Source organism: Sciurus vulgaris (genome assembly GCF_902686455.1).
Source record: "Sciurus vulgaris genome assembly, chromosome: 2".
NCBI lineage: Eukaryota > Metazoa > Chordata > Mammalia > Rodentia > Sciuridae > Sciurus > Sciurus vulgaris.
The window spans coordinates 191149472-191161015 of record NC_136462.1 but is presented as its reverse complement, the minus strand read 5'-3'; positions in this window follow the sequence as shown (position 1 = coordinate 191161015).

Genomic DNA, 11544 nt, shown 5'->3' with positions numbered 1-11544 from the left:
CTGAGTTCAATCCCTGGTACGAGAGAAAGAAAGAGAGAGAAATAAGAATGAGATAAAAAAATGTGCCTAGATTTTTCGATTTTGGTTTTATTTTACTTTTTTAGTGCCCCATTTTCCACAACGCAGAAGACTGAGGTGGGGGGGGGCTGAGACCACAGTGACCCAGTCAAGAGAAGGGTCCAGATCCAGAGCCAGGGTTTGTGTCCCAGCGTTCTCCTGACCGCCAGCAGGAACTGAGGCAGTGCTCCGGCCTCTGTTCCGGGTTCAGCTGTGAAGTGGGACTTACACTGTGCCCCACAGGGTCCCGATGAGGACTGAACAAGTTACTGCAGCTGACAACCTTGCTGGTGTCTGTCATCATTGCCATGTGTTGTGGTATTAGTGCTTCTCACATGATAAGCTGGGGACTCTGATCCTATAGTCCCAAGCCCTCCCGGGTCTCCAGGAAAGCAGTCGTGAGATAATGACGGACACAAGGAGACCTTGGAAACTTGGTTTCTCCTGCTCTGTCTGCCACTCTGAGCCCCAGAGACTGTGACTAATTCCCTTTGGTCCCAGGGTTTGACTCTAGACTGCTCAGTGCAGTGGCTCAGGGAGTCCATGCACTGAGGGGACAAAGAAAGGAAGAAAAGGAGGAGCATGGCTGGCTGCAGGTAAGGGAGCATCAAGGAGCTCTGGGCAGCCAGCCCCACATCTAGTCCACCCGGGGGGCTGCTTCCAGTGCCCCCAGTGCCCCCAGGGCAGCTCTAGGGACTTTTGAGCTTATCTACCCAGAGCGAAAAGGCTCTCTCAGAATGAGGTGCTTCGGCTTTGCTGATCTGAGATAAGGCAGCTAGCTCCGAGCCTGCCCTAACCCGTAACCCGAGCCGCCTGGCTGCCGGGAGTCTGGGTATTTCTCACAAGTGAGGGGGACAGAAAGCCAGCCCAGGTAGACATGCCAGCCCCAGACTCCTCTCAGACAAGAACCAAATGTGCAGATAATGACCCTCTGCTGAAAGCAGCTTAATCCCAAAAGTTGCCTGAAACTCAGGAGCGTACCGTGGTGTAACCCCTGAGAAACGCAAATTGGCAGGCAGTACCTAGTGCCGGTTCCAATCATTTTGGATTCTGAAGCCAAAGAAAAAAATGTGCATCCCTACTGTAGATGTGCTTTTATCTAGTATTTTTTCCACAACTAATTTCTTTCCAGGAGGAGATTTTAACTTATTAGCAATGAATTTGCTTTCATGAAAGCCAGCAAAGAAAAAGTTGATATAAATTCTGTTTAGGGTGTCGATAAAATATTTAAAAATAAAGTGATATTGTGAGTCTCAATACACTTTTTTTCAACTTCTCAATATATGTTCCCAAGTAGTTTAATGTTCAGGGGAATTACATAAAAATATGTATACGGAGTGCCCTTTCTGTGGCCACAGGCTCTTACAAGGTCACACAGTATATGCCACTGCTGGATCCTCATTATTATTTGTTTGTTTGGGTTTTTTCTTTTTCTTTTTCTTTTTTCTGTTACTGGGGATTTAACCCAGGGATGCTTTACCACTGAGCTACACCTCCTGACCTTTTTATCTTTTATTTTGAGACAGGATCTCACTAAGTTGCTGAGGCTGGCCTCAAATTCAGCCTCCGGAGCCGCCTGGCTGGATCTGTCTTTAAAATTGTGATATTTTGCTCCTCATGGGTGTTTTAAGAATAATCTTGATTGTTAAAACCACTGTATTAAAATATTGTCTGTCTTGACTCCTGAGTGTCTTGGCATCTTCAAGTTTGGTGTTCAGTGCTCTGACCCTGGTTAAGCTAAACCACCCAGAGCTTTACCTAGCATATACCTCCCCGAGGACCTGAGGCTACAACGACTCTCACACCTGGGCTTGGAGATTTTCATTACAGCACAAACAACCAACCCCAAAACCCCGCAGAAGAGGACTTCTTAAACACTTGATGACAGGCAGCATGTTCTATAGCTGTGAAAAAGAATGATTGCTTTGACCGTTCTAGCACAGAAAAACATCTCAGAACTATTTTTTAAAATATTACAAAACACTTCTCTGCAGTAAAGCTAATTTTCCTATTTGCACTGTTTGAAGTATTTTCTGTGCATTATCTCAGTTCACCTCGCAGTGTTTCTACAAGATGACAGATGAGGAAACTGGGATCCAAAGAAAGTTAAATAATTTTCCCAGGGACACACAGCAAGGGAACAGCAGAGTCAGGCACTCTAGCCCCAGAGTCCAAGACTTTAGCCACCTTTGCATCTGATTTGATTGCAGAATCTCTATGTAGGTGTGCACATGTAATGTAGAAACATCCTGGGGCAAAACATTAAAGTGTTATCCAAGGTGGAAGTGGAATTATAAGGCACCGTAGCTTTTAATCTTTTAATATAAGTTGACAAAGTATGGATTCTTGATGGCAAATATATTTAACATTTATAATAAGACATCAGAAACAATGTGAACTAAGGTCACTGTATGGCATGTCCTATGCGAGGCAATTTCTGGGTCTTTTAACTCTTTTTTTTTGTTTTGTTTTGTTTTTGTTTTTTTGGAATTGGTTTATTTCACTTAGCATGATAGTTTCCAGTTCCATCCATTTACTGGTGGGTCCTTTAACTCTTGCAATGGCTGTTATGATTCTACAGATGAGAAAACGAACCAAACTCGAAAAACTTGAAAGCGATGGATCCTGAATTCGGATTCGGATCCCTGAAGTAGGACGGGGCTGAACCGGGGCTTATGACCTGCTTTTCTTGGGTGTGCTTTTAATGGCTGTCTGCTAGTGTCCTGCAGAGGAAGCACAGATTTTCTAGTCAATCCCCTACCGTTGGGCATTTAGGTTACCGCACTGCTACCCAAAGGAACTTCCACTTTCTGCATCCAGGACGCCTCTTGCCCACGGAATCGCGGTGCAGCACGGTGGGTCCCACCGCCCCATGCTGTCTCCTCGGTGTCCCCGTCCCCAGTCTACGGGAAAAGGATCCGACTTGCGGTCGGGGACCCCTGCTCTGGACCCGCCTCCCTGGGTCCCTGGGGGAGCCTCGGTGCCTGCTGCCGCCGGCGACACCATCTGCACCGCGCAGGTGTGCCGGCCCCCTGCCCAACCTGGGGGCTGCGAACACTGGCCCGATTGTGGCCCCCGCGAGCCCGGCGGGCAGCTGCGCGGAGCTGCCATCTGTGCGCGCCGGGCCGCCCGGGCGGCATTCAGGCGCTGCCAAGGCCTAATTGATGAGAAATGGCCCGGAGCAGGTGCGAACCTGCCTCCCGAGGCGGCGGCGCGGGGCGCGGGCTCGAGGGAGGGCGGGCCGCTTCGCGGGGAGCGCAGCTGTCGAGGGGTCATTACCGGCGGCGTCCCGGGGGCGTTCCAGCCCGGGGCGGGCTTGGCGACAAAGAGACGGAGCGGAGAGGTGGGGGGCCGTGGCGGGAGCCGGGTCCCCACCCTTTGTCGCACCCCGGAGCCTCCTCCCGCCAGGACCGTAGGGCCCCACGGTGCCCCTTGGCGCCCGCGACCTCTGGAGGAGCCGGTCGCCAGGGAAGACCAGCCTGGCACCGAGGGCGCCGGCAAGCGGTAGCTCCCCCAGGGGCTGCCAGCATGGACTGTCCCCAGAGACCTGCGGCGTAGTGACCCTCCCACCTCCGTTCTGTTTTGGTTCGAAGTGCCGCCTCGGTATTCGCCTGAAACGCTGTTGGTCTCCAAACGGCCTGTTGTTGAACGTGCTCACCTGGGCTGCCCCCACCTCTTTCACCCCGCCCCCTGCAATTTGTGCAAGGAAATTGTGCAGTTTCCCAAGATGTTCACGGACCGATCGCTACCACCCGGGTTCCCTAGGGCCCTGCGGAGGGGTGGCCCGCCAGCCCTGCGACACAGGTCTAATCAGGTAGGAGTCTCCCCTGCGTTCCCCGGGCTGTGCTTGGCACCTGCAAGTGAGATCGTTTAGAGCACCGTTTGGAGGCCCAATGAGAGGCCCAAGGAGAGGTGAAATTCCAGGATTAGGATCCTCCTGGTCCCAACCCACTCACCACCCCAGAGGCCAGCTGCATGGAACCCACATGCCCTGTCACTTGGCTGCCTGGAGCAGCCAGAGTGATCTTTTAAAAATGGAAATCCAGGCCAGGTGAGGTGGCCCAGGCCTGTAATCCCAGCTACTCAGGAGGCTGAGGCAGTGGGATCACAAGTTCAAGACCAGCCTCAGCAACTTAGTGAGACCTTGTCTCAAAACAAAACAAAGCAAAAACCAACCAAACAACAAAAACGAGTGTGTCCTTCTATGTGAAAACTCTTTAATAATTTCCTACTCCACAAAAACAAAATTTCAATTCCCCGTTATGGCCTGCAATCTCACCGTCTTACTCAAGGACACCTCTCTGCCTGCATTTCATGCTCCTGTCTCCTGGGCACCTGCAGATGCTGGCACGCTCGGGAAGCATTCAACAAGATATGTACTGTGTGGTCCAGCGCATGGTGACCAACAGCAGTGAGCAAAACAGGCAGAAATTAAAACTCCCTTCTGCACAGGGCTGGCATTCCAGTGGGGGACACAGACAAGAAGCAGAGAAACCACCCCCCATACCAGTTGCTCTTCCCCTGGGACTGTTCCTGTCTTCTGCCACACCATTCCCCAGAAATTCACAGGCTTGGAATCTTCAGATCTCTGTTTAATGTCGCCTCCTCAGGGGGCTCTTCCTGACTACCCTGCTTTAAATCATGTTTATGCTAGACTTCCCCATCCATCTTATTCAGCTTTGCTTGACTATAAGGCCCTCATCACCATCTGACATACTATATAACTTGTTCTCCTAATTATCTGTGGTTTGACTACATTTCCCAGCATCCCTTGAAATTGGGCATGGCCATGTGGTTGAGTTCTGACCAACAGAATATGGGGTGAGTAATGGACACCACGTCAGCCCTGGTCTGGGAAACCTCCTTTGTCTGTCTCTCCATCCTCTTTGGGTGCTGAGGATGGGGTCAGGGAAGCCTTGGATTAGGACTCTCTAACCTGGGCTCAGTCCAAAGGGCTCTGTGGCTGGAAGACAGAGGGGAGACCTCTGCATCCTATTCTTAAAAATTTGCATCTTTATTTTCACTCACCTTTAATTGGTGAGTATTTCTGTCAATTACAAATGTAGCCAAAAAACCACAGTTGCTGCAGTAAGATCTATGTTTTTCCTCCAGATAATTAGAAATATTTTCATACGACTTGACAATTGCTGCCAAGGTCTCCAAGATTTTATTTACAGCAAACTTTTCCTATGAAGATACATATAGTAAATATCTTCACCTATGTGGTAGCTTCTGTTGCAACTAGTCAACTCTGCCATTGTAGCACAAAAGTCATCACAAACATTAGATAAATACACGAGAGTGGTTGTGTGCTAATAAAACTTTATTTACAAAAGCAGATGGTAGGCTTACCCCGTTTGGCCCATGGACATAGTCTGCCAATCCTAGCTTTACATTAGGATGCTGGCTGTTTTGAAATAATGGTAGCTAAAAGCCTGGCCACGCTATCTTATTATTTGATCTGTTGATCAAGAAGCATATATATTACTATGTGACAAAGAAATATTATTCAGTCATAAAGAAGGAAAAATATTTTGATGACCATGTCTTAATGAGGTTGGCCTTCTTTATAGTCCTAGGTATTATATTCTTTACATTTAAAGACATTGTTCCATGAAGAGGTCTATGAATTTCACCACACTGCTAAAGGGGTCCATGGCACAAAATGGTAAAGAAGGCCTGGGTCATGGTGGTAGTACCAGGATGCAAGGACCCACTGGGCTCTGAGGCACTGCCCTGCCAGGCTGCAATGGGCTGTGACCTGAACGAAGCTTTTTTTTTTTTTTTTTTTTATTCAACAACAGAGATTTGAGGGATGTTTGTCACAGCAGCTGGCCTACCCTAACACACTCTCCGAGGAGGGCAGGATCTTGGCTGTTCATGCCTGTGTCCAGTGCCTAGAACCTTCCCTGGCATTCAGTTCCCAGCAGCTGTTCTGAAAGAGATGAGGAAGGCCCTCCCGCTCAGCTCAGTGTCTGCGTCAAGCTGGAGCTCTGAATCGAGCCTTAGAGACGGCAGGGCGAAGCTGGATGCAGGCAGGGTGAAGCTGAGCGGGTGATGGGAGGGTTCAGGTGGGCAGCTGGGGGCAGCCTAGCCCCTACCGGAGTCCTTCCCCAGCACAGTGGCTCAGGCAGTGGGCCTGGCTAGGCCCAGCTCCGCCCTGGCAATGCCCTTCGTCTTCCTCCTGAGCCTCCAGGAACAAAGGGAGGTGGAAGGGTCACTCGGCGTCACAGGCTCAGAGACGCCCTGATCAGGAAGTGAGGGCATGGTCAAAACTTGCGCACAGCGGTGCCGGGTCCCTCTGTTTCTTGCCTGGGAACTCCATTCCCCCGCCCCTTCTCTTCTTCTCTTCCGCACACCCTGGTCCCAAGCACCCGTCTGCGGTCTGCTTTCTCTCTTCTCTGGTTTCCCATTTCCCCTGCGCATGTCACGCGCTCAAGTCACCTGCCCTTTCTGGACCTCTGTTTTCTCAACGTGAAACTGGATGAAAGCAGCAGCTCCTTCCCCGCAGGGTGGACGGGAGGACTAAAGGCTCAGGGCCGAGCTTCACCTGAGGGAGGCAGAGCTCACACCTGCACGCTCCAATCCCTTCCGTGTGCCGGAAAAAACCAGAGGGACACACCAAACCCCTGATCTGGTGGACATTATTGTTTAGGATGAGGCCGAAGTTTTAAAAATAAATCCATGTGGAGAAGACATTAGGCGGATAGCAAAGCAGTGATTAAGGGACTCCTGGCTATGGAGCTACCTGGAAAGCGGAGGCAACGACAGGACTCTGGGTCTCCAGAGTACTCGCTTTCAGAGCCTGTGCTGACGGCCAAAGACCAAGCTCAGCCTTAAGGACCTCGGCCATGGCTCCTGGCCCCCTGAGGCCTGGCCTGCTGTCCGCGACTGGAAAGGACACCAACTCCCCTTTAGTGAGTCCAGTAGTGACTCATCTGAGTCCAACCCTGGAAACTTGAAGGTGGCCTGACTAGGGAGAAGGGTCTCTGCACATGCGATCAAGGTAAGAATCTCAAGATGAGACCACCCTTAATTAGGGTGGGCCCTAAATCCAATGACCGGCTTTCTGAGAGACTGAAAGAAGACAGAGACCCGGGAAGAAGCGCCGTAAGCACAGAGGCAAACCCTGCAGTGACACCGACCAAGCCCAGGAACACCAGGAGCCACCAGAAGCCGAAGGAGGCGTGGAAGGATGCTGCCCTAGAGACTTTGCACCCAGCGTGGCCCTGTTGACGCGTTGATTCTAGATTTTGGCCTCCAGAACTGTGAGACAGTGAACGTCCGCTGCTTCAAGCCACCGAGCTTGTGGCCAGCTGTTGCAGTGGCCCTAAGAAACGGGCGCAGCCTCCATGGCACACAGAAATGCCCCATCTGTTCTCCCCCGGACGCCGCCTGTCCAGGGCCGTGTGGATGCAGGGGAGGAGGCTGGTGACCTGGGAAGCTGATGAAGCTCGAATTCCAAGGCCCGTCACTTGTCTCCAGCACTGTCCCAAGCCCTGGAAGCACGCGTTGGCGACATTTGCAAAAGAAACCCACTGGGCCCATTTCTCTCGGCTTCCCCGCCCCGGGGTGTCGGGTGGTGGTGGCACTGTAGGGATCGGCCTGGGGAGTCCCGCTGGGCTGAGCTCAGCCTGACTGCAGTGGGACCCTCAGCCGGGTTGTCACCGCTGCTCTCCAAGTGTCAGCACGTCTTTGCAGAAAGCCGCTCCTGTCCACTGTGACCTGCAGGTCACAGTTCCAGCTCCAGGGTGACACTGGCAGACTGGTGATGAGAGTCACAAACTCAGCGGGTGTCTAAGGTCAGTCCCTGCACTGTGGACACTTGAAGTGCCTGGACACGTTTGAGCCCTGTAGAAAGGAAATTCGATCGTAACCCCCCTATCTTCAACAACTGTCCTACTCAAATATCCGGGTTATGGATTAAATAATGTCCCCCAAGCCACCCCCAGATTCCTAGGCTGGGTCTCGGCTCCCCCGCCCCGTGCCTTAGAATCCGACTGTGTTTGGAGCGAGGGTCTTCACAGAGGTGATTGAGCTTAAATGAGGTCCCACAGGTGGCCCTCGTGCCTGGAGCCCTCAGAAGAGGTGGTGGGGACACAGGGGTGACTACTCGAGAAGATGGTCACAGCGAGCCAAGGAGAGCGGCCTCGGAGAAACCCGCCAGCCACACCTCGGTCTCAGGCTTCCAGCCTCAGAACCGTGAGGCGGGAAGTTTCTGTCATTTAAGCCCCTGGTCGGTGCCATTTGCTGTGGCAGACCCAGCAAACGAGCGTGGATGTGCCGCAGCCAGTAACGGTTCACAAAGCCCGAGGACACTTCTAGGCGGCCAGGTCTTCTCTCTGATCGACCCTTCTTCCCTCTCTACAGCACACGATGTGTCCAAGAAGAAACCATCAAGAGCTTGTGACCAGAAAGGGAAGATGGTCACGGGACTCCGTCCTGCACCGCTGACACTCCAGGGCGTTCTGTTTTCTCATGTGAAGCAACTGATCTTAAGTGGTCGCTGGATCCAGGACTCTCGAGGTGGGTCAGGCAGCCGATGAATAAACACTCCATGTTGTTTTTTGCCCTGATTTCGGGGTTTGTGCTGGCTGTTTAAAAAGTACTGGGTTGTTATTTCCTTGTGAGCAGTGTCCCCTGTGCCTCGTTTTGTGTCCGTGCTCTTGCCCTCCTGAAGAGCACGTCTCCGATGGACCAGGCTCCAGACCCGAGGCTGGCTCTGCCTCCACCCTCCCGTCTGCCCCAGCGGCTCACTGTCGGGGGACCTTCACCCCCGGAGAGGGCTCCCTTCCAGCCTCCACCCGCTCTGACCCTCTGCTGCCCGCCCCCTTTCCTGGGAGGTGGGTGCTGAGCACCAAAGAGAAAGATACATAATTGATGAGCCTGCTTGGGCTGACAGGTCAATTAATTATTAAATACAGACTCAACGGGGAGAAATTTCATTATGGGGTCATTTAATTAAGTGGCAGGCCAGAGGGACATCTGAGACGGGATTTCAAAGGCTCTTATTTCTGGACCAAGTCTGAGGGTGTGAACAAAAAGGAGATGGTCCTTACCCTGCTGTGTTCTCTGGATCCCTCCCCGGTCGCTCCTTCCCCCTCCCCCCCCACCATCCCCCTTCTGTCCTTCCTTCGTCGTTTGTTTCACAGCAAAGCATCCAAGAACCTCCACGCAGCCCTCCAGCTCTCTGACATCACCCCTCAGGGTTTCATAACACGTGGAGACCTGTGCTGGTGAATTCTGGTGCTGATGCTCGGTGCTCCGTCCACCCCGGGATCCAGCACTTACTCTGCAGAGGAGGGAGCTGGACCAGACCAGGCTCCACTCTTGATAGAGTCTAGTCGAGAAGCTGGGGTGTTTCCCAGGCTCCAAGACCGCTGGGGCTCGGGGATTCAGAGAGGGCAGGAGCCTGGGGGCCTGGGAAGTCAGGATGTCTCCTGGGAAAAGGGACCACTAATAAGCTCTATCAACGGATTCAAGGTTAATTTATTGAGCATCTACAGTGTGCTGATCCCACTCTAAGTGCCCAGCAGTAAACAAATGAGCAATGACGCCGGCTTTCAAGACAGAACATTCTAGTGCAGGGAGGGAGTGGTAGCTGAGTAAAGAAATAAACAGCAGAAGAAAAGCTGAGAGGGAGACGGTGACATCATGGCGGCTGATGCTTGATCTGGCCAGCGAGCCCGCCAGGTGGTGTCCAAACAAAAATGTGACTGGCAAAGAGTGAGCCAGGGTGAGGTCTGAGGACAGCACGCTCCTGGGCGAGAGGCGCTTCGAGCTGGGACTAAAGTGGCAGCAATCGGTGAGTTAAGGAGAGCCTTGTGAGTCCAGAGAGGAAAGGGGAGGAGATGAGGTTAGTGAGTCCCGGGACCACACTGTGCAGGGTGCAGAGGGTTCCGAGCCGGGTGGGGACCTGGTCTGCATTCTCTTAAAGGATCCCTGGCTGCTCTGCAGAGAGTGGCTTGGACAGGGAGCAAGAGGAGAAGTCGGAAGTCCCGTGAGAGGTGACTCAGTAATATGCTGGTGGCTTTGGACCCCAGCAGTGGCAAGGGACGTGCCGGGAAGCAGGCGGGTTTGGTACACTTTTTATTACACTTTTTATTAAGAGACGACGGGAGTTACTGACTTGTGAGCGGAGGAGACGAGAGGGGCCCCATGAGCCTGTGGCCTGGGCGTGGGTTCGAGGCGCTGGCCCTAGCAGGCTCCGGGGTGTGGCTGAGGAGGACTGAACCAAGAACGCAGCTCGCCTGGCTCTGCCCTGGACCCGGCAGGTCATCTGCAGCTCCACCAACCTTTTCCCGCATAAACATCTTCACCCAGACTAGGCTCCCGACAAAGGTTTAGGAGGGATTGAGGCAGAGGGGACAACTCCCCCCAGCCTCTGGGTCCTATGCTGAGGACGGCTTTCCAACTCACTTCTCCAGGGTGAAACTGACAAGGTCAGGTGCTTAAGTGCTGTAAATATTAGAAGAGACATTCAAAATGACAGGCATAACCAAACCAGAAAATCCTCATTTCTAACCAGATACATTAAGGATCTGCTTTTGGTCTCTGCCCCAAGGATGCACGACGCAGCTGTCTGGCCTTTGCAGACAGCCCAGGCTGTCAACTCCCACCTGCACTCCTGGGTCAGGCCCTTTAGTGAGCTTGCTGTACACGCAGCTTGGAGACTTCCCGCAGGAAGGAGAGGGACCCTGGGCTGTTGAAGGGACAGCGGAAGCTCACCCCAAGAGTTCATCGGGATTTACAAAGTTCAGGAGGGTGAGCTGGCTTCAGGCACAGTCTGTTGCAGGTGCTCGAGGCTGTGCCTGCCCATGCTGCCTCCCCTGGTTGATTCACAGAGGGGACTCCCCTTTGGGAGGTCAGGGTAACCAGCTGACCTTCAGCCCAACGCCCTCCCTCACAACGCCCAGTCCTTGTGGAAAGAGAAACACGTGCCTTTGAGAGTTGCTCAAGCAGAAGCCATAGATCCCCTGGGACTGGCCTGGGGGTCCTGGCTGATGCTGTAGGCTCCCCTGAAACGGTGGCTGTGGCCACGGGCACGAATGGCCGGATCAGCTTGTGAACTGTGGGTGGGGAGAAGATCTGTCTGACACCCGGTCAGAGCACCTGGGTGAATATAGCGATGCTCACCACTCTTCTGGCACATGTGGATGAGTGGAGCCAGGGTGTCATGCAGCCAGCACAGAGGTGCAGACTGGCCCTGAGGACACGCTTGAGGCGCTGGATCCACCCATGCCTGCTTCCAGGTGGCAGAATTACGCCAGCTGACAAATATGCCTCGGGCTAAAGTCTGCTTGAGGTTCTAGGGTTTTGTCACCTATTACCCACGGGGGATTAACGCCAGTTCTTGACCACAAATGGGTAAAGAAGCATGAAACTACATGATTCCTAGACATTCTAGATGTCCCTTCCAAAATTAACAGCAAAGGACTGTGGGAACCGGGCTGTCAGGTCCGGCTGGTGACAATTTTCTACAGGTGT